We start from the raw sequence: 24369 nt of genomic DNA, 5'->3' as shown, positions 1-24369 counted from the left end.
TCCTGAAAGGCTGTGAGAATCAGATACAGGTTAGTGGTTCTCAGCTGGTTTTGCTTCAAGACCCATATTTTATATTGAACATCAAGCTGCAACCCGAAATAATAGCAAAACTGTATCTAATGCAGTTTGAGTTGTGTTTTATTTTACTTTAAGTACTTTAAACCTGCAGTCCGTTAATTTTTTTGGTTAAAAATGATCCAAAATCAATTTTTGCGCAAGTACAACCAGCCAGTGTTCAAAACTATCTCCTTACCTTAGCCCAATTCACAACGGTAAGCTTGTAATAATGTTTTATAATAAAATCGGTACTGGTGGGTTTCTACGGGAAATTTGAGCATTTGAGCGTCTGTAAACAGAAAGGAAGGAGTCCCAGCTAGTACTACTATAAGGCATGTGACAGATCATTTATAGCCTTTTCTCACAGCAGCTGGAATAATTAAATTTATCATTTTGATGGCGGATTTTAATCCAGAAAGATCCAAGTGACAATCATCAGTGACGACTAGAGATTTACCCGTAATCAAAAGCAAAAGACTCGGACTGCGGAGTGGCTACAGAAATTGAAATCTACAGGTAACGCTAATACATACTAAATACATAACATTCGTTACACAATGCTGATGTTGTTAACGTTAACAATTTGAGAACAAAGTATAACAATAATAATCATTTCCATGGTTTGACGTGATCCGAGCTAAGCAATTGTTAGATTTATTCACCACTGGCAGCTCGATTTATTGTAGGCCTAATGCTTTTTTCCTCAGTTGATCAGAACAAAAGTGGCAGACATGTTACTTACTTGTACATACATTTTCCAGTGAAAATTCTTATTTTGGTCATACTTCCAAGACATAGAATCTGTGATTCAGAAGTACAGTATCCACACCGATGTGGTGACTGACAGCAAACATTAGATTCATCCGCACTGAGGAGCCGTGCCGATGCACAATCCACGTAAAGATGATAATTCCGCATATAACTGCAATTGCAGGTTTCAAACAGAGATGGCGACAAAGAGGCAAAACTTACGGACTGCAGCTTTAAAGGGTTAGTTCACACAAAAATGAAAATAATGTCATTTATTACTCACCCTCATGCCGTTCCACACCTGTAAGACCCTCGTTAATCTTCGGAACGCAAATTAAGATATTTTTGTTGAAATCCGATGGCTCAGTGAGGCCTGCATAGCCAGCAATGACATGAAGCTTTGGAGCGTTATGAATCAGCGTGTCGAATCAGCAGTTTGGAGCGCCAAAGTCACGTGATTTCAACAGTTTAAGCAGTTTAAGATGAACGAAGGTCTTACGGGTGTGGAACGGCATGAGGGTGAGTAATAAATGACAGAATTTTCATTTTTGGGTGAACTTACCCTTTAAGTAACCTGACAGTGTTGATGTCTGTCAAATTTCACTAGCTTCTACCAAGTGTCAGATGACTTTGCACTAAACAACAACAGAAATGGTCTTTTTTATTTTATTTTATTTTTATTTATTTATTTATTTGTGTGTGTGTGTGTGTGTGTGTGTGTGTGTGTGTGTGTGTGTGTGTGTGTGTTGGTGAAAAAGCTGTTTCTTGAAAATGGCTGAAGACTCAGGCAAGTCATTCCACCAGCAGGAAACAGTCAAGGTAAAGGTCCGTGAAAGTGATTTTGTGCATCTTTGGGGTGGCACCACAAGGCGCCGTTCACTTGCAAAGCACAAGCTTTTGGAGGGCACATAAATCTGAAGTACTGAGTTTAGGTATAGGGGTACAGAGCCAGTGCACGTTCTGTAGGCAAACATCAGTGCCTTGAATTTGACGCAAGTGGTTATTGGCAACCAGTGCAAATTGATGAAGAGAGGTGTGACATGCATAAGAAATTCTATCCAGAGAAGCAATATGTGTAAAGGGGAATCCAAACGGACATGCATGATGACACTAATCCCTGAACAACACAGACGGGAGAGAAAAACAAGGGATTTCTGTAAAGGTGAGAGTCTTATGAGTGTTCAGAGTGATTCACATTTCTCCTGTTTCTAATATTTTCTCTCTCCTTATGTTTTTTGTGCTCTGACTATGCTCAATATGTTCAGGTGTATCAATGTCACACTGAATCTCCTCTTGCAACGGTAGAGGATTGTTTCCCTCCATGCATTAATAATACATGCAACCTGTGTTTTCATATTGTCTGCTTCACTCCTGGCATTATTTGTTGCATTTGTTTTTATACTATTTAATGTATCATGAATTTACAGTTTGGAGATTCTGCATCCATTTGGACTTGGTAATCTTCATTCTTAGTATTGCCTTTTTTGTTGAATCCCACAGGTGATGACATCACCATGATCTCATTACTGGCTGCAGGCGATAACTGTAGTGTCATTTGTTTTTTTCAGAGATCACATGCATGTGCTGAGACCGATCTGGCGACAAGGCGACTACTCTCGAGAGAAACCACAAGACAAATAACAAACACTGCACAGGCGTCTCGAGTGACACCGGCTCAAGGTTGGAGCACGATCAGAGGCGAGGCAGAGATGAGTGGACCGAGCGTTTGGCAGCAAATAGAGCGATGAGAGATTGTTGTGTCAGTCCCGCTGCTGGAGGATTTGTGCTCTTCAACCCGCGGGCTGTGTGTGTGTGTGTGTGCTTTCTCACACCGGGTCATGTTTCATACAGTACCAGGGCATAAATATCCACTCTGTTGAGCATGATTGGCAGTCTGTATATTTTAGGGAGGAGAAGTGACAGACTGTCTATTTCTCTCTCTCTCTCTCTCTTTCTGGATTTCTTTTATTTTCAATTCCTTCTGTACTTGACCTAACCATCCTCACGGTTCATGTAAACAGCATTTGAATTCAAAATCGTCGTTTGGATAAGTAGTAATCATTTAGCAGGACCCCAAACACACTCTACGTAATTACTGACTCATTTTGCATAACACTGCAACAGCACAATTGCTAATGTGAAACTGCTTTTATGCAATAGTTCTATAAAAAAAAGTAAGTTTCAGGAATTTGGCCAATTCATTAAAGTATTGATATACACTGCCGTTCAAAAGTTCGGCGTTTATTTATTTGATTGTATGTTTGTTTGTTAATTTATTTATTTATGTTTTTGAAAGAAGTCTGCTTCTTTCTGTCTGCTTATGCTCAAGGCTAATCAAAAATACAGTAAAAAACTGTAATATTGTGAAATATAATTACAGTTTAAAATAAGTTTTTTTATTATTATTATTATTTTAACACATTTTAAAATTTAATTTAGTCAAAAGATGGCAAAGCTGAATTTTCAGAAGCCATTACTCCAAGCTTCAGTGTCCCATTTGAACAGTTTAATGCATATCCTTCACTGTAAAAAAATGATCATGATATTAACGGTAAAAGACTGTAAAAATGCTACAGTGAAAAACAGTTAATTGGTTTACAGAAAGTTTCCATACTATATATGGTGAATAACTGTAATAGATCTAACAGTACATTTAATGTAATTTTACAGTAAAATACTGTTAAATTTACCTTTTACCTGTAAATTTAACAGAATTTTTTTTACAGTGTGTAAAATAAACTGTTATGAACCATAATTATTACAATATAAACCTTTAAATTTTGAACTGTATAATAAGTGCTGTCCCGTAAAACCTAAAATGTTGCTACCGTATTTTTTTACAGAAAAGTTCTGGCAACCACAGCTCTCATTTTTTTTTTTTTGTGTAAATTTCACTGGGATTTTTTTTACAGTGTTGCATTAAAAAACAAAAGAATCATTTAAGAATTTTCATGAATGTGCCAAGGAGAGTAAGCACGCATGTCCAGACTGAAATGTCAGTCTTTTCCTCACAGAACGCCATCTGAAGACTTGGAATATGGTGTTTTCAGTGGAGCGCGCGCCGTTCACAATGACAGCTTTTGATTCCATCCGCTGGAGCGGTGCTCGTGCTTTTCTATGGCGAGCAACTTCTATGTTGGGCTTGTTCAGATGATGACAAGTCAAGAATCTGAAGAATCGATCTGAAGAACGATTCAGTGTAATTGGAGTTTATTCCCACTTTATAAAGGCAGAGCACCATCCGCTATTTACGCACATTCGCCGTTGCAACAGCTGTTTTTTTTCTTTTTTCTGCTTATCTCCTGCACCCCCCTGCAGTACCCGTGCGCCCCACTTAGGGGGCGCGCCCCACACTTTGTGAACCACTGCAGTAGGGTGAGTAAATGATGACAGAATTTTCATTTTTAAGTCAACTAATCCTTTAACATCTTGTTCTGGAGATATTTTGATGTTTGTGGGCTGCAGTGACCCTCATTCTGAGCTTTACATAATGTTGCTTAAAAATGCTGTAAGTGATTTTAGCCATTTTTCAAACTTGTGCCAGACTTTAGCCACTGAATTAGATCTGCCCTCATTCCTTCAACCACACAGCCTCTCTGCAAAACCTGACCTCCAAAGACATGTCAGAATGGGCAAGATGATTCAAAACGGTTCTTCTGAGTCTAGATTTGAGACAGATACACCTATTTCTCTAATCTCTTTAAGTTAATAGGGACTATTTTATGCATGCTATTCCAAAATGATTGCTTACTGCACTATTAATCTGGTCTAATTCTGCTTTTTCCCTTGCAGCAGCCACTTGAATCAAATACACACACATGCACTGTCAGTCTCTATTCATGAATGTCTCTCTTCTCCGGGCTAATGTGGGCATGTCTAACTCATAAACCATCTTTCATGTTTTTCAAGCGTGTTTGAAACATATATATGTGTGACGACGTGTGATGTATAACCCCGGTGGGATCTGAATCACTGCTCATGACTATTTCTGTGCATTTTCATGCACGTTTTCCACATGATCAGCACTATAAATAAACGTGCGGGAGTGTTTTAGTGGAAATGTTATACAGCAATTCTGCAATTCCACTGCGTCAGCCCACAATCTCCCACTCATTCAGTGCAGGGTCAGCTCAGCTGCGTCACATCACCTACTATTCCCAGAATCCCTCGCTCTGTGTGTATTTGTTAGGATTCATCCTCGTTAGGCTCCACACAGGAGACCTCAATCACACTTAGCATGATAAAGCTCCATTTATATGTAAAACTGCATTAATGATTGTGCAGTTATCATATATATTCATAATTAATTTACTGCTGTGCCTACATGCCCTGTTTGTTAATAAGACACTGTTCATAATAAGCATTTAGAAAATGTGTTAGGTCTAGGCTTTCTACATTGCTTGCATGGGAGCAGAGCTTGATTACAGTAAAGACATGGTGTTAAATGTACATTTTATGTTTGTTTTATCATTATAAAAACACTAGATGGTTACACTAGTAGAAAAATAATAAATAGGTGCTATGTTGTATATATTTTATTTACAGTATATTCATAGATACTCATATACATTAATTTATTTTGCTCGCTTGTATATCTGTACATATACATACACTACAATAAAAAATTTTGGTCAGAAAGATTTTTTTTTCTGCGTTTGAAGGAAGTCTTTTGTTCAACAAGGCTGCATTTATTTGATCAAAAATACAGTAAAATTGTGAAATATTATTACAATTTAAAATAACTGTTTTCTATTTTAATATATTTCAAAATGTAATTTGTTCTTATGATGGCCAAGCAGAATTTACTCTAGTCTTCAGTGTCACATGATCCTTCAAAGATCATTCTTATGTGTTGATTTGTTGTTAAAGAAACATTATCAATGTTGAAAACAGTTTTTGCTGCTTAATATTTTTGTGAAAACTGTCAGAAATAGAAATTTCAAAAGAACAGCATTTATTTGAAATTTAATTCCATTTAATGCATCCTCGCTGAATAAAAGTGAATCATTTTGCTGACTAATTTCTTTAAAGTAATAATAATAATAATAACCTGCAATAACCTTTTCTGTATAGTCTAAAGTGCATGTAAATGGGACAAAAAAATCAGATTTGCATCAAAACATATTATGTGCATTACACATTGCAAGTGTAACCCCTCCTGTTCGACCGCCCGCTCTAAGCAGGATTCAAACCCGGGTCCGCCGGCATGGGAGTCGGGCCCTCTAACAAGGACGCTAAAGAGCATAGCGTCTCTAGCGTCAATTGCTAGAGCGCCTCTTGAGATAAGTGAGGTTTACACGCACAGTTCTTACAGGCCTATGTCTATTACACTCACCCCCGGATGGGTTACATTGAAAAGCTGTTTGAACAGCCCACTCTAAGTGGGATTCGAACCCAGGTCCATCTGCATGGGAGTCGGGCGCTCTAACGAGGCTAAAGACCGCAGTCTCTATTGTCAGTCGCTAAAGCGCCTCTTGAGATCAGGGGAGTGAGGTTTACGTGCACAGCTCTTACCAGCCTACCTCTGTTAAACAAGGCCAGGGACAAACAGTGTATGCAGTGTCTTTACTTTATCTGCCCTCTGTTCTAGGGACTGGGACAATGTTTCTGGCTCTTCCCCTTGTTGAAGATAAATGACAGATATGATCTCAGGATGTCCTCTGGAAAACACTGGCAAGGTGCCACTTCACCCTCTCACAAAGACATCCAACATCAGGACAAAGTTTGACTTTGAGTCCACCTAAATGTCTTCCATTCATTACGAAATAAGGCAGAGGTACGTTTATGAACATTTAGAGTCTATGTTAAACTATTTTTTTCTGTTGTTAAATCTAATGAGCATTTTATGAAGGCCATCTATTATGAAGAGGACTGTTTGCAGATTTCGTTTACTAGGTGATTTTCGATGTTTTTGAACAGCTATTGGATTCAAATGTGTTTGCATATTAAGTCATGCACATCCATTGGCTTCTCAACTGATATGAATTTAGAATATATGTGAATATATTTTCATGTCATAAATTCTTTGGCCTAAACTAGAGAGTTTGGGGCTTTGCATCCATTCCTCGTGAATTCATCTACATTTCTAAAGGATATCTTGGTTAAAGAATGCACATTTGTTTGAACCATGAGTGCTTTGACCCATGCTGATTCGATGCGATATGTGTGAGGGGTACGGTTGAGGACACTGATGCTTGTATGCATGTTCATGAATGCTTTTGTTTCTTTGCAGATGTAAACAAGGCCTTATCTGCTGGTGAGATCATGCATCACTGCTTTATCCTTCTATGCATCAAGCTCAACATTATCCATTGCATTGGACATGCCACAGAGTCGCCCCAATGCTGGAGAGTTCAGCTGTCAGAGAAACAAATCATGCATAAGCAGGTGAGATAAGATCACATCCCCTCAGGATGGGATTTAGAGAGTGTTTATGAGAACAACTAAGTTTTATTGTGTTTAACATGGGTTCATAGACACATACAAGCATGTCTGTGTGTTTACTATTTTCTAGCACAGAGTGCACATAGTCAGGATGGACAGATAGATCTTGAAATATTGATTCTTCTGGTAATAATAATGATACTGGAAAAAATATTGATCCTACATTTTCTTAAATACTAATATTTTTAATACTGTTATTGTTATTATTATTATTTAGCATGAAAATGAGTATAGCTTTGAAGTACATATATATATATAAAAAAAATCCTTATGCTCACCTAGGCTGCCTTTATTTAAATAAAAATACTGTAAAAACAATAATATTGTGAAATATTATTACAATGTAAAATAACTGTTTTCTATTTGAATATTTTTAAAATGTAATTTATTCCTTTGATGGCAAAGCTGAATTTTCAGCATCATTACTCCAGTCTTCAGTGTCACATGATCCTTCGGAAATCATTCTAAAATGCTGATTTGGTGATTAAAAAAAAACACACAAAAAAAAAACATTTCACATTATTATCTCTGAAAACAGTTGTGCTGCTTAATATTTTTCTGTAAACCATGTTACTTTTGTTTGAGGCACTTTTTAGTAAGTACTCTAAATCTGCTAGAAAAACTGTATATCCTGCTTTGTTTTTGTTTGTTTTTTTTGTTTTTTTTAGTTATGTCTGTGAAATATTGTGTTTATTTTTTTTGTTTGTTCTTGTTTTTTGTTTGTTTGGTTTTTTTTTTTTTAGGATGAACAGAATTTTGCTGACAAAGTCTACTTGCAAATTTTATTGATGTTTTCAGTACAGCTGGTCCCTTGCAGACACTGCTTTGCACACCGCTTTATTGTTGTGGTATCAACTACACTACCGGTCAAAAGTTTGGAAACATTACTATTTTTAATGTTTTTGAATGAAGTAATTTATGCTCATTAAGGCTGCATTTATTTCATAATAAATATAGGGGGAAAAAAAACAATAATATTGTGAAATAGTATTACAATTTAAAATTATGGTTTTCTATTTTAATATACTTTAAAATATAATTTATTTCTGTGATGCAAAGCTGAATTGTCAGCATCATTACTCCAGTCTTCGGTGTCACATGATCCTTCAGAAATCATTCTAATATGCTGATTTATTATCAATGTTGGAAACAGTTGTGCTTAATATTATTTTATAACCTGTGATACTTTTTCAGAATTCTTTGATCAATAAAAAGTTTAAAAATATCAGCATTTATTCAAAATAGAAATCTTTTGTAACAATACTGTTAAAAAGTTTGGGGTCATTTTTTTCTTTTTTTTTTAAAGAAATTAATACTTTTATTCAGCACGGATGTGTTAAATTGATAAAAAGTGATAGTAAAGATTTATATTGTTAGAAAAGATTTATATTTTGAATAAATGCTGTTCTTCTTAACCTTTTATTCATCAATGTATCCTGAAAAAAGTATCACAGGTTCCAAAAAAATATTAAGCAACACAACTGTTTTCAAAATTGATAATAACTGAGTATCAAATCAGCATATTAGAATGATTGCTGAAGGATCATGTGACACTGAAGACTGGAGTAATGATGCTGAAAATTCAGCTTTGCATCACAGAAATAAATTATATTTTAAAGTATATTGAAATATAAAACCATAGTTTTAAATTGTAATAATATTTCACAATATTATTGTTTTTTCTGTATTTATTATGAAATAAATGTAGCCTTAATGAGCATAAGAGACGTTCAAAAAACATTAAAAATAGTAATGTTTCCAAACTTTTGACCGGTAGTGTACTTTAGACAAGACTGTGCTTGACTCTTCCATTACGATTAATTTCAGACCTATATCTAACCTTGCGTTCGTTGCAAAAAGTTGTCGCTGCACAGTTAGTCACATCTGTCTAAAAATGATCTCTTTGATCCCTGCCAATCTGGTTTTCGTGCAGGACATAACACTGAAACATCACTATTAAAAAATTACCAATGACCTTTTATTATCTATCAACTCTGGCTGTCTTACCATCCTTATAATGCTAGCTCAGCTTTTGACACTATTTCCCATCATATTGATTATCTATTGGCATCTCTGGCACTGCTCTCATATCTCACTAACGATTATTCATTTCTATTCACAACTTCAAATCTTCAATTTCTTCTCTAACTCAAGGTGTTCCTCAGGGTTCCGTCCTTGATCCACTGCTATTCAGCATATAAACCTTGGTCATATTATCTGCCGTCATGGACTCAACTACAACTGTTATGCTGATGACCTTCAAATTTACTTATATTTGCTTCCATTGCTCTGCCTTCTTCTACACTACAATAAATGTCTGTATTACTGATATCAAAATCTGGTTACACAACAATTTTCTGAAATGTAACACTGATAAAACTAAGGTATTTGTATTTGGTCCACCATCCCTTTTAAATAAGTCTGATCTCAGTTTTGTTATTGTCAGAACATGCTTTATTTCCTCTCAAAAAATCTTAAAAAATGGGGGGTAACATTAGATTGTGGACTTACTTTTTAGTGACATATAAACTCCATTAGTAATACTGCATTTTCCACCTGCGCAATATTGCTCATCTGTGGCCTGCTCTTAGCCCCAGAGAGGCTAAAACTTTAGTTCACACATTTTTATAATCTTATGCCTCAATTACTGCAATTCTCCTCTCTTTTTGGGCTGCCTGCTAAAACTATGGCTAGATTACTATATTTACACAATTCTGCTGCCAGAATCATCATTCAGGCCAAAAAGTTTGACCACATTACCCCATTACTCTGTGAATTACATTGGTTACCTGTCTCTGTGCGGACACAATATAACATACATCCAGTAACCTTTAAATCTTTTTCATGATCATTTAGTGTTATGGCACCGAAATTATGAAATTCGCTTCCACTGGCTCTTCATGACACCACCTCCATTTCTTCCTTCAAATCTCAACTCATCTCTACTCACAGAATTTTCATCCAACTTCTGACTAGATTTCTTGTTGGATACACATCACAATAGGGAAGAAAAGACCATCACAACTTCTGTTTAATGCCAACTTTAAGTGCACACATGTACAAATGGGTTGGTTATTCACTTTAAAAGTCAGTCAGATGCTCTATTCCTGTCTAGGTAGGTGGTTCTTGGCCAGAATAAGCCTCAAATTGGACTTTATGCCAGTAAGTTTTGCTCTTCAAGATTAGCTTGTGCATATTGCACTATGAGATGGATGTGTTTCCTTTTTTAAGAACTGTAAATCACTCTTTGTAATCACTCTTTTCATTAGCTCATTTCTCAGATAAGCCTTTGTTGGTGGATTGGGAATTGAAGCCAAAAAGTGGGCCAAAAAACAACAACGACTTTTGTCAAATCAGCACTTTAGACACTGAGCTCCAGGTGTAGAAGATCCTGAATAATTTGTCCCATATGCAGAACGGCTGCATTTAAAAATGTCAGTGTGTTCAGCAACCTGTACTTCTAAAAGTTTTTTAATTGTCCGCTTAGGAACTGAAATTCCCTAATTACACACTTAACAATATGGCAAGGCATATTCCTATGGCCATCAGCCTACTTCGATTGGCTGCGACAACACTGTATGCAAATGACAGAATGAGGTTTCTATCAGAGTAGCACTGTGTCAGAAACCAAAGGTACCTTCCTCGCTCCCTGTCAGTCAGTGACTTAAAAATACAGCATTTATATTATGAGCGCACCTTTTTAGCTTCAGACAGGCTTCCAAAGCATCATAATGTCACATTAAAATGAGCTTTAGAGATAAGCGTGTGAATATTTAATGCTTATTACTATTTATATAATGCATTTCTTTCAGTCTGTCTGTCAGACGGCATTTTATTATTTTAATGGTCACAGTCACTGACAGAAATCCTGGCTTCTCTTACACACCCAATTAATAGATTGTTACTATATCACCTCCTTTAAAACTCATTTTTACCTCAGTCCTTTTCTTCCAGCTCTCACAGAATCTCGGCGAGCGTGACTCACACAGCCCTGCTGGAGTGTCTGCTGTCAGCAGTTCTGTCTAACTGGGTGACAGGAGAGAAATAATGACAGGCAAGACGACATGCACTCATGCAGACACCTGTAAATAAACACCCACACACATTAACACACATATAGCAATGCATGCATAAGTACAATGTGCATGAGTCGCACACGGGGTTAAACTGCAAATGTGCCACATAGAATTTTCATCTACATTTTACATTTATGCCATTGGCAGATGCTGTTATTCAAAGCGACTTGCTTTGCATTCAGGGTATATGTTTTAACACTTCATTCATTCATTGAGATCACTGCTCATATTGAGAAAAATCTGGGAAGCAGAAGGCTTCATATGCTCTGTTTAATTTGTGCTACTATTACTTGGCTAATTTAAGATTCTTTTGTGTTGTGCTTCACTTCACATCCTGACCATTTGTTTGTTGCAGTCATTAGCATTTAACATCACTTGTCACAATGTAAACTATGACACATAAGAATCAACCAACGGCACAGAGAAAATGAGATGTTGTGACTCGATCCGTACATTAATTACTTTTTCTCTGTTCAGCGCTGCTTGTAACATGACAACTGTTCGTGTCAACGCTGGAAATCCTGAGCCTGTGGGCAGAATCTCTCATCCAAGCGCGAGTTTTCATCGTGCATGCTGTTCTTCATGGTGTACGTATTCTTTATGTGGTAAGGTCAGACATTACGTCATTCGGATTTACATACACTTTGACCAAAAGGAAATTGGCAACAATGTGCCTGGAAGAGCCAAAGGACACAGGAAAGGACAGGGTAAAATAAAGGGAAAGGGCACGTTTCATTTTATTTTGCAAAAACATCAACATTTACTCACCCTCATGCTATTCCAAACACATATGACTTTCTTCTGTGAAAAAAGTAGATTTTGCAGAATGTATTGATTGCTAATCCATACAATTGCAATGAATGGAGCTTTCAAGCTTCAAAAAGCGTGCAAAAGCACCAAAAATTACTCCATATGACTTATGTTTAAAGTCCTCTGAAGTCATGCATTTTTGATTGATTGATTGATTGATTGATTGACATTAAGTTAAGCTCTCCTTGGCATGTTCATGAAGAAACAGCCATGTTCAATTCATGAAAGAATAAAGTGGTTGGAAAAAAACAGTCTGGAAAAAAAGGGTCATAAACTGCATTCTTTAAAACATTTTTTAATGTTCTTTCAGGTCCACTTATAATTTTAGTAAGATTTTTACATCAGAAACATCATAATTTAGAAGTAATAGGCTATTTTTGGTCCTGTTTTTGACCCTCTCTTTGAAATTTTGATGGTCATGCTGCATTCAAGACATGGAAGTAAATGGACACCACCATTACACATGTGGAATGGATCTGAAAACTTCCAATGCTTGCCACATTTTGAGCCAGAGTCTGATCATGCATCAGAAGACAACCCTACGTCTCAATATCAAGGATACTCTAGTCATTTTTTTTGTTTTTTGTTTTTGTTTTTTCAGCTTTTTTCCCCACCAGCATTTTTCTCAAATGTTGCCAGTCAGCGCCAACATTTTTGATCATTTTCAAAAAACTTTCGTGGCCCCCAGAATATTTTGCTGTATGAATATCTGAACATGCAGTATATCAAAAGAAATAACAGCCTCTGCTTTTAATATATATATATATATATATTGCTGCTTTTAATATATATAGCAGATTATATACAGTCAAACCAAAATGTATTCAGACACCTTGAACATTTCATTCATTAATGCAGTTTATTCACTATAGTTTATAAAAAATGGTAATAAAATATGACAAGATCTCAGAGTTTAACTGTGTAAGAAAAAATGATCTTAATTATGTCAGATAACACTTACGCAAAACATGGTCAAAGTGTCTGAATAATTTTTGGTTCCAGATTTTTTTTATCAGTTTTACTGGTAGTCCACCGAATGAAGAATTTTTTGGGTATAATATGTCACAGTTTACTTTATTTTGCTATCCTCACTTACATAAATGAACTATAGTGTCCTGCACCCACTAGTAAAAGTATATAATTTTTGGTTTCACTGTATATAGTCTGATATTCATCGTTCGTCATTTTCAGTAATGTGAAAGTAAAGTGAGTACATATCAGATGATCTGTAACAAACAAAGCAATAGTTACACATGGTAAAAAAACAAAACAAAACATTGTTACTCACACTTGTTGCGACATTACTGTCGGCACTGCAAAGTCTTTTATTTTCAGTCTCTGATAAAATTAAAAACAAATACACAGTAAAACGAAGTGAACAGATGAACAGTGTCTTACTGACGTGATCTGGAACTTTGTAAAAAATAAAGTTAATCCACGTTTTTCCACAACTTGGCACTCCAAAACATCTTGTAATTCTCAGTGGCATCTCTATCATGCATCTCTATCATATTTACTACTTCATGAATTGGTGGGCGGAGCTAAAGAGGCAATGATGTAGTTGTAGGCGTTGATCTTCTTCTACAGAGGCGGTCTTTCATCGCACTATTGCAACATCTGAGACAAAATCCACAGCTGTTTTTGGACAAACAAGGAAGTTTTGAGTTCTGAAACTTTGAAGGATACTTTTATAGTACAATGACCCCTTATATGTCAAAAGATCAAGGTAAATTTGATTTCTCAATTCATGACCCCTTTCATAAATTTGAATGATCCACTTCAACTCAGTGATCCAGTCTTGGCAGTTAACATCTCACTGGATTTAAAGATTATAAGAGAAAAAAAAAAAAAGACTTAAATGTTAATCTGTTCTTCACATAAAGCTTCAGAAGACTTGAAATATAGCAGCTATGGCTGATAAACTAATTGTATAACACTTTTATTGTACTTTTGAGAGCTTGAGAGCTTCAGTCCGCCTTTGTTGTAATTGCACGGACAAAAGTGAACAGATATTTGACCAATCAACGTACACTTACGCCACTGATAGTTCCTATAGTGCTGGTTTAGACCCTACTTTGAAGTAGGAGCTAATTTAAGGGGCTTTTGCACCGGAGGAACCTTTTCATTGTTCTTAGAACTATTGGCTGAAGTACCCGGATTTTGCCGTGTTTGCACCACAGGAACTAGGAACGAGTTTAGTTCTAGGAACTCCTTTTGGGGAACTAAATTAGCTCCTACTTCAGAGTAGGGTCTAAACCAGCACTACAGTTCCTATTCCTGGTGCGAATGCAACCAGGAATATGGCCCAGGGGAGTAATTAGTTCTTGAGGAACTATCCTAGTGGCTAGTTCTTAGAACTAAGTTCCTACAACTATTCGGTGCGAAAGCCCCTTTAGTTTCCCCAAAAGGAGTTCCTAGAAATAAAATCGTTCCTAGTTCCTGCGGTGCTAACACGGCAAAATCCGGGTACTTTAGCTAATAGTTCTAGAAACTATGAAAAGATTCTTCTGGTGCAAAAGCCCCTACTGAACAGACACGAATGACTCAAATTGTGCAGCAGGTGTGCTATTACTGCTTTTAAGTGATTGGATTTACAGTTTTTACTTGGCGGATGATAAAATATTCTAAAAATTCCACAAGTGTTACATTGTTGGAGGGACTTGAGCTATATTTAAAGACCAGTATATCATAAAGACTTGGGTGGACCCTTTTGATTTACAGAGAACACAAAACCCTAACAACATCATAGAAACATGCTAAAACACTCAGAACATTCTAGTAAATTTCTTTAATACATCTAAATACATCTTGTAGCAATGTCTTGGAAACCACTCACAACACATGGTGCTTTTGCATTGATGTAGTTTGAAAAGTAGTTGTAATATGTATTATTGCATACTGTTTCACATACTATTTTGAACATATATTGTACTACATTAAGATAGGACTTCTGCAAATCCGCACTGCTAAATGATAATCATAATAATTTGCAATTTTTTGGTGGAACTGTTATGCAACTTTATATGAGCTGTTGTGAAGGCACATTGATCAAACACATGCAACAATCAGAGAATCAAGTTTAGTGTAGTTTGATTAATAAGCTCACTTTATTTGATGTTCATATATGCACTCTGTAACAAAGTTAATGGTAAACATGTGCATGGTGCAACAGCATTTAAACTTTAATGGCCTGTGGAAAATGTATGGAATTTATTAGCAAAGGTTCAAATAGCCATTGCAATCAGCAGAACTATAGTACACAAAGGGATTTTAAAATATGACCTGTTATGCATGTTTTTATTGGAAACCAAAGCATTTTGTTTTCTCTCTTGCACTGAAATTTCAATGGTTATATGTAATATGTTGTTTTGAGCTCCCTCAATAACCCCTAATATTTCTTTTAGACTTTTATTCACGCCCTTTGTGGTAAATGATGAATTGTGTTTACGTAAATGATGTCCTTAGTGGTTATATAAGCCACTTAAAAAGCTAAATTCACTGCAATGAAGCAAAAATGCTTTATTTCCTCCCAGAAGTTAAATAATTAATCAATTTGTGTATAGAATAACCTATTGTCATAATAACTGATTATCCACTGCGTTTAGTGTTTGGTCATTAAGTGATTTACTTAGGGTAATGTAAAAGACACTGCATGTATCACACTGTTATGAAACTTCTTTTTTGTCTTAGGGTATGTTTACACAAAAACGATGTACTAAAAATGGAAAGGTTTTTCCTTCGCATTTTTCGTGTACAGACGACACCATTGTCAAAACGATCCCTGTTCATATAGATCCGCGAAATCAACTAAAAATGTTGTATTATGCATGCCAGGCTAGTTGTTGGCGAGGTTACTTTGTAAAGAAAAACTACATGCCAATAGACTGACAACGTAATACGCGTGCACATGACGTCCCTGTTTTCACTAATTCGCATTTTTGTAGTTTACACAGAGACAATAATGGTATCATTTTCAAAAACTTGCACTTTGAAACCTGTTTTCAAAAGTTTGCGTTTTCAGGCCCCCAAAACGCCATCATCGTGTAAATGAACGGCCACACGCATAAAAAAGTTTTACGTTTTTATTTGAAAACGGTATTGTATGGCCTCTTAGAAATCACTTGCTAAAACAAAGCCAAGAACCACAGAAAAGACACAATCTGATATCTGTACAACAGATACTAAAAATATATATTCATGTAATTTATTATATGCTCACCTTCATGTCCCTCCAAACCTTGTATGACCTTTAGTCTTCTGATGAATACAAAAGGTTAATCAGAATATCAACTCCAAAAAAAAAAAAAGCGCCATTAAGATAGCATAAATTTGTCATTCGTCTGAAGAAAAAAAAAAGTCAAAGATGTTTGGAACATGAACATTTTTTTTTTTTTTTGAATACTAGCTGTTTTTCTTTGGTTCATATCAATTGGTGTACGCCTATGTTATTAAATTATTGGTGTGTATTCTTAATTGCTTTTCATAGCAATTTAAAAGCCATCAAAGCATCTGCCCATGTTGTCCCATGACAATGGAATTTTATTCAACAGGTTCACAATAGGAGAGACTTTAATACAGTGCAATTTCATAGAGCTTTTTGTTGTAACATCACAAACAAGAGGGCAAACAACTTAAAAAAAAAAAAAAAAAATAGTACAGAAAAACAACTGTGCTCAGCTGAGGTTCTTGAATGCTCTGTATTGATTTCTTAAGAAATGAGTGTGCTTCTTTTCTCTTTTCCCTTTTCTCAGGCTGTTTATAAACATCCACAGACCATGAGTATCCTACGATCATTGTTGGATTTGGATCCAGGGGGGGCTGTCCTGTCCACGTTCCCCTAACACCTAATTAAACGCACCCAGCGGCGGAAGGGGCAGGAACCAGAACGGAGCTAGGGTTAGCTGGTCAGGGGCCGGGACAGTAAGTGGTGGCCTGCGTGAGCTGGAGGATGCGGGCCATAAATCCTTCACCTCTTCATCCCTGCTGGAGCTCCATGCATGAGCTGGGCACTTTCTGGAGTTTGCAGTGCAGAACAAGCTTCCAGGCAAGTTCATCCCTCACTGAGTGAAGATTTGCCCAGCCAGCCTTCAGACTCTGGGGCCTGGCCACTGTGATCGCAAACAAAACAAGAGCCAGAGTTTGGTTGGTCTCTCTGTATTTTTTTTTCTTTTTTTTAACAATGTGGAGGTTGGTCTCCGTGTTAGCAGACAGACAATATAATACTAATAATAAATATAGCTGCAAGCAGCAATTATCGGGTTTCAAGCATTTTAAAGCTTTAAGCACTTGCGCAAAAAGATTTTACATTTTATTTAGTAAGCATATAACCACTTAAATTAGGAAAAGACCATTTACAGCCAATAGAGGCAATTTACTATTGAAAATATATGGTTTTAAAGCTTTTTAAGAGTTCTTGAGGTTGAGCCAAAAACCTAAGACTAGTTCGCCAATGTTGGTTTGTGAAATAATCTCCAATATTTAACGAACGATTCGATGGACAAATCGATGGACGATTCGATGGACAAATCAATAGTTCCCAGGGTTATATAAAATAGAGGCAGTCCTAGAGGTAATGTTGCTCAGAGTGAGGAGTTCTACCATGTGGTATGAATGTCGTGGCCATACGCTAAAAAAATCGCGCTATACACGATGCTTTACACACATGAAAAACGTGAAGGCGCCCCCCGGTGGCTGATTTCTTTAGAATTTCTCACAGGCCTCTAGGGCCTTGAGTCAAACAGGCCCAGCGAGTTTCGTTCCAGTCGGCCTCCGTTAACCTTGTCTGATAGCCGCTCAAAGTGGCCGACAGGCGGACGTGTTTTTTCGAGATGCGTCAATGTCCTCATAGACAATAGTGGTCCCTCGGATGAAGATGATGCACATTTTCAAGTCGCTCGGACTAACGGTGAAGTAGTTATAGCCGTTTTAGCTATGCTAATTCTCCATTTGCTTTTCCGTTTTACCTCAGGACGCCCGTCCCCGAGGTGACTAGAGAGTACATCAGCTTCAGTTTGGATCCAGCCTCTTAAGAAGACCTCAGATGACCAACACTTTTGAAGAGACAACGCCAACTCCTGCGAGGACTTCAGAAGACGCAACATCTGGATCAACACGCACATTCCCAAATTTCTATATATCCTAATTATTGTTAATATGTAATTAATTTTTCCAGGAGCTCTTTGCTTCTACCTTCAATTAAATTGCTAACAGTGATTGTAAATTAATTGCCTAAATTATTACATTATTAGCTAACTGCATTCTCTAAATTGTAATGTTGACATGCACTCTCTGTAAAGCTGCTTTGAAATAATATGTATTGTGAAAAGCGCTATACAAATAAATGTGAATTGAATTGAATTTCATGTTTTTTTTTTTCCTGTTATAGCACCACCATTTGCCAATCGCAGCATCCTTTTTCACGCGACCACAGAATGAGCTCTTACATAGGTGTGCTGAGTTTGGTGAAAATATCTCATTCCGTTCACGAGTTATAGCCTTTTTAGTAAAAGTGGTTCCACCCACCTCAAACGTTTTGGCGGCCCTTAGGGACCGTGAATCTAACTATTGACCATCAGACTCCAGAGAATCTTGTTGCACTGGTTTGGTTCCGATTGGGTCAAAAACCTAGGACTAGTTCGCAAAAGTAGGTTTTTCAAAAAATTCTAAATACCCGGAAATTTCGCCAGGGCATCTTGTCCGCCTTGAGCCAAGGATTCCAATGATAATAAGACACTTGAGCCTAGGCCTAACAGTTTAGGAGCTATGAGCCATCTGTACTTTTGACCGCTGTAGCGCCCCCGTCAGGCCAATTGGGGCGAGCCTTGTTAACGTTGTAGGCGGTATGAGTACTACCAGCCCTCAAGTCTCTACGACTTATGGTTTGGTCTGCCAATCACTTTTAGGGGAGAATGCTGATCCTTGGAAAATTTAACAATTACAATAGGGTTTCAGCACTACGCACTTGAACCCCTAATAATTATCCATCCATCCATCCATCCATCCATCCATCCATCCATCCAGTAAGGGTTTTGCCACATATTATTTACTTTACTTATCTTGATGAGAATTGCTCAGCTAATTACTCAAGGACTTTTGACTATTGACTATTTGGATTTTCAAAGGCAGCAGAAAGGGAAAAAGGAGTCCTCTAAAAAATCACTGGCAAAACATCCACTTTATTATAATTAAATATTAGAAAAATCGATGCTTCTTGCTAAAAGGTCAGATTTTGCAGAATACACATCTGATTTTGAATAATTGTCAATGGAGAAAGATACATTTGAGCTATTAACATTTTGAGTAACATTTTGAGTTTATGGTGTTCTTGTTGGTTGTTATGGTGCTTATGCAGTTCACATGGGTTCGAACTGACTTGCAACATGTTCCGATCCTTTCACCCCATTATATCCCTGTCGGTCTCAGCTGCATTTGTTTAATAACATCCAAAGATAAAATACAAGGTGTTACTTTCTTCAGCATTAAATCTAAATGTAGATTGTTCTGTACTTTCTTCACTGTTTATTGACATTTCAAAATCCCAAATGGTGAATTCTGAAGTTTTCCTCTTGTTAAAAAGTTAATATTAAAAATGCACGCAAGAATAGTATTGATTTATTTTCCGACATTAAAGCAGGCTGAATTTAACTTTCTGTCTTCAAGTCTCCATTCCTGTCATCTAAACAGAATTATGACATCATTAATGAGTAATGGATGGAGGGGAGAGAGCACGTATCCCATTGTCTCCTGGGAAGATTGAAATTCCTCAGAAGTGACCCTTTTTCTTTGTAGTCTTCAAGTTAAATGAAAACGTGTGTACGTGTAAAGAATGGAAGTGTGATTGTATGTGTGTGTGTGTGTGTATATATATATATATATATATATATATATGTTATTTTATATAACCTTGGGAACGATTGATTACTCACAAAACTGGGAACGGTTAGATTAAAGGCTATTTGGGTCATTCATTATACATATGTATGATTATTTAAATTTTTAATACATGTAACTCACTTTTGCCTCCTTCATATGGACCTTCGCTATTACTCCATGTGATCATTTTCTCTTTTTGAGGCATATCCCATGTTCCTTTGAAGTCTTTGTTCAGACAAAGCAAGAATCAAATTTGTCATGTGAAAATGCAAAAAATTAAATGCATCTAGATGTTTGTAATCTTAAAAAAAAAAAAAAAAAAAAAAAGACCACAAGAATTTTATTCCTATGTGGTTTGAAATCCAGTTCGGTGCAAAAAAGTGTGCAAAATTGTGTCTGAATACACTCGTTTTTGCTCACTTTGTCCTCATATAGTGAGCCGTGACATTTATAATGCAGTACATTTGCTGCAAAACACCGTAGAGTTTCATTGAATACACAACCTTTGACATTCACAACATAAGAGGCATTTTCTCCTCCCTTTCAAAAGTTGATAAGCCTATTCTTTCTATCTTAACTCTGCACCATTATATGGTTAGTTGCATTTTATTATTTGCATTTAGCTTCTGATTCCTCCTGCCCTCTGCGACCCTATTAAGAACTGACCTGTTTTGAACCACTGCATTAGCAGATCTGTCTGTAATGGAGGTCTCTGCTGTAAGAAGGTGAAATATATCATTGTTATACAGGTAAGAAGCATCTCTCATAAACAAGAATGGCTTTTAACATAATTTAAAATCTTAACAGTGTTTTGTACTGTTATTTTTTTTTTTTTTTTCATTGCTATCTCTATTCCCTGTTTTACAATGCTTTAACCTCCCAGAGACCCTCCATTCTTTGCTGATGGCAATCATTCTTGTTATTTGTATTGCTCACCTCTTAGTAGGCTAAATAATAAATGTTTGGCTTGTATGTTGTCATTCTGGCATGTCCTCTCAAGACATCCATTAAGTTGTCAACCTTGAAAACATTTTGTAGGATAAAAACTAACAAAGAGAGACTCTTATATAGAGTTAGCTATGTGCAATACAGCTTTTTTCTTCATGGTTTGGTGCAATCAGTACTTTCAGGATTTGAGAGGGGACCTGTTATGCCCTTTTTTTTAGTTCCTGTCTCTATGAAGCCCCACCTTCCAAAAAAAGCGATGTGTTCTGATTGATTGTCTGGACCAGTGTGTTGTGATTGGTCAACTGCTTTGAGTTTGTTTCGGAAATGCCCTTACCATAACCATGAGTTTCAATACAGTACTAACACAACTCAAACAGGCCTTTTCCTTTTTTTTCTTTTTTTTTTTTTGTATGCCTTGGGCGTGAATTAGGAATATTGTAACAATATACAAGGAATATACTTTCCCGAAAGTACAATCGAGGCGTTTCGGTATATAAGTATACTGTATATTTTTATTGTTTTTGTCCTAACATGATTATATGGTTAATTGCATATTTGCATTTAGCATTTTTTAATCCATTTTAAGGACATAACCCATTATTTGAGAAACGCTGCATTTGCTTATACAGGTGCTGGTCATATAATTAGAATATCCTCAAAAAGTTGATTTATTTCACTAATTCCATTCAAAAAGTGAAACTTGTATATTATATTCATTCATTACACACAGACTGATATATTTCAAATGTTTATTTCTTTTAATTTTGATGATTATAACTGACAACTAAGGAAAATCCCAAGTTCAGTATCTCAGAAAATTAGAATATTACTTAAGACCAATACAAAGAAAGGATTTTTAGAAATCTTGGCCAACTGAAAAGTATGAACATGAAAAGTAGGAGCATGTACAGCACTCAATACTTAGTTGGGGCTCCTTTTGCCTGAATTACTGCAGCAATGCGGCGTGGCATGGAGTCGATCAGTCTGTGGCACTGCTCAGGTGTTATAAGAGTCCAGGTTGCTCTGATAGTGGCCTTCAGCTCTTCTGCATTGTTGGGTCTGGCATATCGCATCTTCCTCTTCACAATACCCCATAGATTTTCTATGGGGTTAAGGTCAGGCGAGTTTGCTGGCCAATTAAGAACAGGGATACCGTGGTCCTTAAACCAGGTACTGGTAGCTTTGGCACTGTGTGCAGGTGCCAAGTCCTGTTGGAAAATGAAATCTGCATCTCCATAAAGTTGGTCAGCAGCAGGAAGCATGAAGTGCTCTAAAATTTCCTGGTATACGGCTGTGTTGACCTTGGACCTCAGAAAACACAGTGGACCAACACCAGCAGCTGACATGGCACCCCAAACCATCACTGACTGTGGAAACTTTACACTGGACCTCAAGCAACGTGGATTGTGTGCCTCTCCTCTCTTCCTCCAGACTCTGGGACCCTGATTTCCAAAGGAAATGCTAAATTTACTTTCATCAGAGAACATAACTCTGGACCTCTCAGCAGCAGTCCAGTCCTTTTTGTCTGTAGCCCAGGCGAGACGCTTCTGACTCTTTTGTAATGACCTTTTGTGTCTTGCCCTCCTTGTGCAAGGTGTCAATGGTCATCTTTTGGACAACTGTCAGTCAGCAGTCTTCCCCATGATTGTGTAGCCTACAGAACTAGACTGAGAGACCATTTAAAGGCCTTTTCAGGTGTTTTGAGTTAATTAGCTGATTAGAGTGTGGCACCAGGTGTCTTCAATATTGAAGCTTTTCACAATATTCTAATTTTCTGAGATACTGAATTTGGGATTTTCCTTAGTTGTCACTTATAATCATCAAAATTAAAAGAAATAAACATTTGAAATATATCAGTCTGTGTGTAATGAATGAATATAATATACAAGTTTCACTTTTTGAATGGAATTAGTGAATTAAATCAACTTTTTGATGATATTCTAATTATATGACCAGCACCTGTAAATGATTTTTAGTGGTAATCAATATTACATAACAATTGCTGTCGATTTTAATTTATATTGAACCCATTTAAGTTAAATTGAAACTTCTTGTCTTCGCCTTTCCTTGTTTCATGCAGTAATTTTGCCTTAAATCTTTTCTGGTTCTTTCAGTGGTGTGGTTCATGGACGCTGACCTTTTTTATGCTTTCCCAGAGCTCTGAAGCATGTCTGCAATAGAGAAGGGGGGTTATCTTGAAAGAAAGAATTTAATTGACATAACTCATGAGCTCTACGCTGTTCTGTTGCTGACAAATATAGGGATTTATGTGCGTGCACTGTGTGTCCTTTGCAAACTAGTCATGCAACAACAGAGAAATTGAAAGAGAAGCACAAGAGACAGAAATAAACTCCTAATCTGTGTAATATCTCTCCTTTGCCCTTCTCTAAACATCACCACCTGTTCCTCCTGCTAACATCCAGCGTATGGGTCTGAGTTCTGCCCAAAAAAGGCCACTTGCTAGAGTTGCTAATCCTCCCGGTGGACCTTTTCGGGAGGCCCAAAGGACGTTCAGAAGGCCGCTCGTGAGGATGATAGTTTGGGTTTCCAAGGAGATACAGTCTCCCACTCGCTTATTGCTCATATTCACAGCAAGAGATCGATAATGTGTGCACTTTTTTTTTTTTTTTTTGTAAGACTGTTCAAAATGTCTACAGCAGCATCTCAATGAAAGTGGCTTTATTAAAAAGAAACATATAAAAAAGTACTAATATAGCCTCTATTTTCTGTATAACATGTGTAAGTCAGTGGTTCATGGCCAGAGTGATTTTGAGGTCTTTATTTGTATTTGTTTTTACTTCTATAGCTTGGTATATAAATAAATAAATGTAATGTTCTTGATCATTATCATATATTATTTAATATATTAAACTCTCTGTTGTTTATTCCTTATTTACCTTGCAAACAGTAGTGAACTGTTGTTTAAAAATGGCATAATGAAGAGGAAGTGACATTGTTTGACTCATCAGAGGAGCCTTGACAAAAAATTGGTAAGTTCTACAATATTTTTAAATATTTTTCTACAATACTTTCACATTTGTTTTTTTTGTTTTTTTGTTTGTTTTTTTTTTTTTTTTTTCTGCTGTTTAGAATGGAAAAGTGAAAAGTGTCTTAAAGGATTAGTTCACTTTCAAATGAAAATTACCCCAAGCTTTACTCACCCTCAAGCCATCCTAGGTGTATATGACTTTCTTCTTTCTGATGAACACAATCGGAGATATATTAATAAATATCCTCCTGACGCATCCAAGCTTTATAATGGCAGTGAGCAGGATCAATGAGTGTGAGCTGAAGAATGTGTCTCCATCCACATCCATCCATCATAAACGTGTACTCCACACGGCTCCAGGGGGTTAATAAAGGCCTTCTGAAGCGAAGCGATGCATTTGTGAAAAAAAAAAATCCATATTTA

General features: G+C 36.5%; 1 long non-coding RNA gene across 1 annotated transcript; it reads left to right on the top strand.

Annotated features, from left to right (window-relative positions):
* The first annotated feature begins 2301 nt into the window (after positions 1–2301).
* LOC127499500 (uncharacterized) lies at positions 2302–11305 on the top strand. The gene is made up of 3 exons (XR_007926137.1): positions 2302–6583; positions 7040–7194; positions 11206–11305. It is a non-coding gene; the product is annotated as an uncharacterized LOC127499500 (long non-coding RNA).
* The last annotated feature ends 13064 nt before the right edge of the window (positions 11306–24369 follow it).

The sequence above is a fragment of the Ctenopharyngodon idella genome, chromosome 18 (genome assembly GCF_019924925.1).
Source record: "Ctenopharyngodon idella isolate HZGC_01 chromosome 18, HZGC01, whole genome shotgun sequence".
Taxonomy (NCBI): domain Eukaryota; kingdom Metazoa; phylum Chordata; class Actinopteri; order Cypriniformes; family Xenocyprididae; genus Ctenopharyngodon; species Ctenopharyngodon idella.
This window is presented reverse-complemented; position numbering and strand designations above follow the sequence as displayed.